This window comes from Melospiza georgiana, chromosome 12 (genome assembly GCF_028018845.1).
Source record: "Melospiza georgiana isolate bMelGeo1 chromosome 12, bMelGeo1.pri, whole genome shotgun sequence".
In the NCBI taxonomy this organism is placed as follows: Eukaryota; Metazoa; Chordata; class Aves; order Passeriformes; family Passerellidae; genus Melospiza; species Melospiza georgiana.
In genome coordinates, this window is record NC_080441.1 from 108271 (window position 1) to 114643 (window position 6373).

The following is a 6373-nucleotide window of genomic DNA, read 5'->3' on the forward strand; positions in this document are numbered from 1 at the left end:
AGGGATGAATATTCAGTATCTGAAAATGACTGCTAATAATATAGAAATATATTTATTGCAATCCTCTTATTGGTTAGCCTCATTTTTGATGCTCACCTATTGGAAACCGTACATATTTACAGGATGCCAAATAGACCATTTATTAATGCTTAAATCAAAATCCTTGAGTTGGACTTTAAAAAGTCAGTGGTACAGTCGTCTCATGGCTTCAGACCTTGTCTGCCATCACATCTCAGTCCTCTTTTCACAAGCAGAATCACATCATCTGTGAGGCAATGGTTTTTGAAACATTACACTGATAACAACAGGAATGGAGTGGAGCCTGTGATCGCCCTCTGCAGATTCAATTCTACCTGGAGAGAATCTGCAGCACTGGAATGTGCAGGGAGACTAGTCAAGCCCCAGGTGTTCTAATAGTTTGGAATGTGGCTCAGTGGATCATATCCTAATATCATGTCTATATTTCTGTAGGATGAAAAACATATTTATTCCAGTGATACGGCATGCCTGATGACTCAGAGCTGGATTTTAGTCGCTTCATTGTCCACTTGCTCCAGTTTGACTCTGTGCTGACTTCACAGCCTGTGGCTTAGTGCAAAGGGAAAAATCAAATCTGTGCCTAGCACGCAGAAACTTAGGTACTGTAGCATGCCTGCTGTCTTTTGATTTCAGCTGTCCTTTGAACTTCAGAAGACAATTTAGAAGTCGTTTAGGATAAAAATAGGAGACTTCAAGTTATTACCAGCCCCTGTTTCTGTTATTGTCCATGGATGAATTGTCATTGATTTGAGTGAGTTGGACTGTTTTATTTTGAGCATGGATGAGTGTCCTTAACTTGAACTACAGTAGAGAGAACAATGTTTTGTGTATGAAGCATGGTCTAACCCTGCTTCTTTCTGACCATGCTCCTTATTCATAGATATTTTGCTTTGTATTCATATGTTGAATTTATTTCTCATAGCCAGAGCTGCAATGGCAAGTCTCTCACAGTCACATCAGAGTGTGAACTAAAAAATACCAATTACCAGCCTCGCAAGGAAATGGCACTTCTGGGGCAAAATTTTGTGATCCTGTTTTTCTTTCAGCACCCAGGCCTGTAAGGCAACAGGGTGATTCAGTTCACTGTGATTTTCTGTTGTACATGTGTGCAAAAATATTGACAGTGCAGAGGTTTGCATCCAAAAAGGAGATAGAGGAGGCCTGTAACTTTATTCAAATAAAGGGAGAGGCCATGGGGTATTTCCCCCAGGGTCTCTCAAATTGTTGGAGGACACAGCGTCCTTTTAATCCTATTTTCCTGGCCATATCATCCTCTCTCTTTCTCCGTTGGCTGAGGTACTTGAGTGGTACAGACTTACTGAATCACCTGCCACATGATCCCCCTAATATGTAACCCTCCCCCCCATTCTGTATCTCTGTTCAGTCAATTAGTACTATTCCTCTGAATTTTATGGTTCCTTTCTCTTACTATCTTGTCTATCAATCTCTGGTCTTACCTACAAGCAGGCTCAAACACTCTATTTGTAAAGATACACTCATTCCTTTCACAGGTGACAAGCATCATCCATTTTCTCCCTGGTGATGTGGCAGATACATGCAAAATGCAAAAGTCATATCTGCTTTGACAAGGGGATTCTCTTCAAGGAAAATTAGCTATGAATGAATGCCTGGAATTTTTTACTTTGAAAGCAACAGGCAGGATGGTGAGCATTTAAAATGGGAATTTTTATGCCAGGTTATCATTAAGCCTCAGACAATGAATATCAATGTTCCTTTCACAGACGTTACAAATGCCTTTCCCTGAAGGCTGGCACATCTTACACGGGCAAGAAGGGAACACAGATAACTGTCCTCCAACACAAGAAATGAAAAAGGATAAAAGTGCATAAGCTCTGTTTTTGCCTGTGATGTAAATCCTGTATTTTCCCTTGCTATGCTGTGTTAACCTCTCTATAAAGAAAAACACCCAGTGTGGATGTATTTTGCCCTTTGCCTTCACCCTGCTGAAGTCTGAGGAACCACAGCAGGTCCTTGTAACGATGACCTTCACAGAAGTACTCAAACCTTTCTCTCACATGAACTGTGCTTTCCCTCACACTTTTGCTAGTGTGGATTCTCAGGCCTTTTATGGTTCTTTCCAGCAGCCTTCAGTCAAGCATCCTCAACAAGGGCCCCTATGCTGTCCCCGGTATTTCCAGTCAGTACCAATGGTACCATGCCACGTAAGTGCTCGGGGGGCTGTCTTAAAGGTTGATGTGGTTGTCATTGACACTAACAAACACTGCAGATGTGACAAGTGAAGTCACGTGTTTAAGCCCTTGCTGCTTAGCAAGGTGTCCCATGTCAGCAAATCCTCCTGTCTCTGCCTGTGCATTCTCAGCAGGCATAAAAAGTGAGACGGTGCCCCTCAGGTATGAACCACATTGTTGACGTGTGATAATGTAACTGGGTCCTTGAGGTATTTACAAAAATTCCTATCGATGCAGCAGTAACATAGACTTGGACACTACGGTCTGGGGTTTCCCAAAGACACTCGGCGCTGTAGGAATGGGAACGCAGCCGTGGTCCTACAGGAGAGTGAGGAGAAGAGAAGGGGAGCAGCTTGCCTTCTGTGCAAGCTGCAGAATGTTTCTCACCTCTGTCCTCTCCTTACAGTCGGATTCTTTAATGTGCACGTGAACCTCTCTCTTCTCTATAAAATGGAGAGGGCACCAGATTGCTGTGATGCAAGGAGGCTTCTTGAACACTGGGTGAGTAGCTTCCTTTTCTCATTCTCATATGTTTCTAGCAAGTATCACATGAGGACAGCTGGTAGGATCGTAGAATACTTTATGTTGGAATAGAATGGGTTGGAAGGGACCTCTGTAAGTCATCTAGTCCCACACCCAATGAACAGAATGCAAACTGTCAGGACAACACAGAAATGAGCATAAATGTAACAGTTGTGGTGTTCCAGACTCACATTATTCAATGTATAACAGGACAAAATGAAATTTTGAAGGAAGGGAAAAGCTTAAAATTTTTGCAAAAATTCTTAGCCGCTTTCATTGGGATTTAGGACTGATGAAAATTCTAATTTTACAAGCAGGTCTAGAAGAAGTATTGATATATCATGTTAATAAAAATGTTACTGTTTTCTTTCCAGTTTAATATCATACTAACTGGACAAGGGTTTGTTGTGACAAATTTTGAAGTCAGGTAAGGTTCTGGCTGTGTGGTGGTGTCACCTTGACCCTCTGTGCTTTGAGCAGTCAAGTTCCAGATACCCATTTCCCAACTGACCGGTCTGTTTGGGGGTTACAGAGGGGAACAAGGCTCACAGACCCCGGGGACTGGCTCTCGTGTGGCACTGTCTAATGAAAGGATATTATAGCTTGAAAGCGCTGCTAGAAACAATGGTTTCTTGCACCAGATTCCCCTATTTTGTTCCTTTTAGGCCAATCCACTCTATTACCATCCAAACTGTGAGCAGCGGAGAGGGATATTTTAGCAATTTGTAAACATGTCACATGCATGGATGCAGAATTTTGTCATTTTATATCTGTTTTGACTTCCTGCTTCCTTCTCTGACTTCCGCAGGTACTGCTTGTTTTATAGATGACAATACAGTAACACACTGCAATATTCACATGGGATGAATCCCATCCATAAAACATTAAGGGAAGGTTCTTCCCATTTTGGAAGAAGTATTTTTTTGCCAGCATGCATATCAATTATAGTACTCGGTTCTGGTGACTTCTGTAGATATACCTGTGCTGAATTCAAGATGACTTCCAAGCTGAAAAGTCTAGCTTATTGTGGTCACAAGATCTTGTTTTTAGGTGGTAGCAGAATTGGGCATGTTACAGTTACATGCTACCATGAAATAATTGTTCTATTCTCTTTTGTTTTCAGGGATAATTATCCATACCACAGTGCCTATAGGAGGACTTACGTATGTAATTAGCTATTTTCTGATTCCTCTTATTGACAGATATATTTTTCTTACCTCTGCATAGAGAATATAGTAGTTAAAGGTCTAAATGTCAATGCTCTTGTGTTTTGTTGAAATTGTTTAATTATCCGGATGAACCCCTGACAGTACTGTGAAACAAAGGCTTCTCCCATTAACATTTAAAGCAACAGACCCTATTTTAAAGAGCACACTGAGTTTCTGCTAATTGCTTTCCTTAAAAAACAATTTGTGCCTGTCGATTCTAACCATTTTCTAACTTTTTGTCCTTCCATGTGAACTGAATGGGAAGGTAAAGCAGATATCACAAAGGTAAGACCCAGGGTTATAAATTGGATTTACATAGTTTGCACTGATTTCATTTCTAGGAGGGGGAGAAATTATATCCATCTGTGGCTCTTTGAGTTTCAGGGTGACCAGAAGAGTACACATGGAAGTCAGAAGCACAGGAATGCTTGACTTAGGGAAAATGTATTTGGGCATCCAAGGTTTTCTTCTCATATCCCAGGTCTTGGGAGTGATTCCACGGCAAGCTGTGAGGTTTATGCTTCCCTGTAAGAGCCTACCCTGAGCAGGGTCTTTCACTGGGGCCAGAAGCAGTGAGTAGACAGTGCCCAAGAGGGATACCAGGATGAATCCTGCAACTCTTCTCTTGGAAATCCTATTTGCCTTCTGACCCCAGGCCAGGAGGAGGAGGAGGTGAATTCCCATCACCTCCAAGGGGCTATGAGTGGTTTAGAAAGACCATGATGAGTGATGGATAACTGTGTGAATTGAAAAAGCTTGAAATATCCCAGCCCTAAGGAACTCTCACTCATTAGCCCTCCGTTAAATAACAGGTCCATGAGGCAATCCATCCATGGGTTCTTCTGACATTATGAGTGGCTTCAGGCATTTTTCTGACATGCCTGAAGACATTCATACAGTCTTTCCCAACCTTCCAGAGTCCACGAGCATAATTACTTTGAGCGAAAGCTGTTCTGAGAAGTGGGATCCACCAGAGACACTGAAAGTGGTTGGTTAAATCCCGGTTTTCCAGAGACCCTTGGAGTCACAGGGTCACAAGAACCTCGCTATTTTATGAGTGGCTGTCTCTGAACTTTGAATGCTGAAAAACCCTTACTTGTGACAGGGGTGTTCCTTTGCTGAGATAACATTATTTGGAAACCTTTAGAGGCATATACCATGAAACTATAGAGAGATTCTTGCACCTAATATTCCTAATATTTTCTACTTTAGAAAATATTTCCTCAATGCTGCACTTAGGGTGAGAGAAACACATACATTATCCAATTCAGTGTAATTATCTGAGTTACTCCTTAATTTTTTAAGCGCTTACATTCGTGAAATGTTACCAACATGGCAGCCTCGTTTGTGTATTCTCTTTGTAGCTACGTCTGTAAGGCTGCTGTAAAGACCACATCCCTGGAAATACCAGAAGTCCTGAGTCTCAAGATCAAAGAGTTGCTGAATGACACTTACAAAGAGGGACCATTTTCCCTGTATGTGAAACCTGAAGATGTGGTTGTGAAGTCAATAGGTAAAACTTCATTGAAGCCTCATTGGAAATAATGTACTTTGCAGTTCTGTCTATCAGTGATTTTTGTCAAATTCAATTTCTGTGAAGAGGTTAGGCTAGAAAACATCCTTACAAGTAACCAGACCAACCTCATGTGATGTACAATCTGTAGAAGAGCATGCAGTGACAGTGATATCAGAAATGTGGGTTCCATACGAATGGAGACCAGTTCAAACAGGAATCCCAGAGCCCAGGCAGGTCTGAACACCTTTGCAACAAAGGCAGAGTATAGCTGATGCAGCTACAAATCCAGGAGCTCTCGGTGGTGGCAAATACCCCAGGGAGACTGAAACCAAACAACCGAAGCAAATCTACCTGCCAGCATTTTCTCAATGCCTCTGCACATTGGAACAATCCTCAGATGGCAAATAAGTATTTTGCTGGTTTGGTTACTGTTTCTGTTCTTCCTTAAAAAACAGGAGTAAGCAAGAGATAAGAGCTAACAGATATACCTGAGATTCAGAACCCTTTTTATAGCAATAATTTACAAAATATAAGTTGCAGATGATGAAGCAAGTCTGGAGGGAAGACATTGATGGGTTAATAAGGGGCAACGTAAAGCACTTTCTGATAGATTAGAGAAGCCTAGAGGGTGTTCTGTCATTGAATACGGTTTGTGATGCTGTAAACTCTCTACCTGAGAACTGAACTTGTCAAACAAAGGAGAAAAAAATGTAGAAGAAGAGATGAAATATTTAAATAAAATGTTTTCTTATAGACAGTAAACCTCAGTAAAATGCTCTTACCCGGTCTGCAAATTAGAACTCATTCCCATCAGGAACCCAGATCCACAGGGCAGCTGGCCCAGCTGGTGTGGGGGTGGTGCCTTGTTTTTGACTATT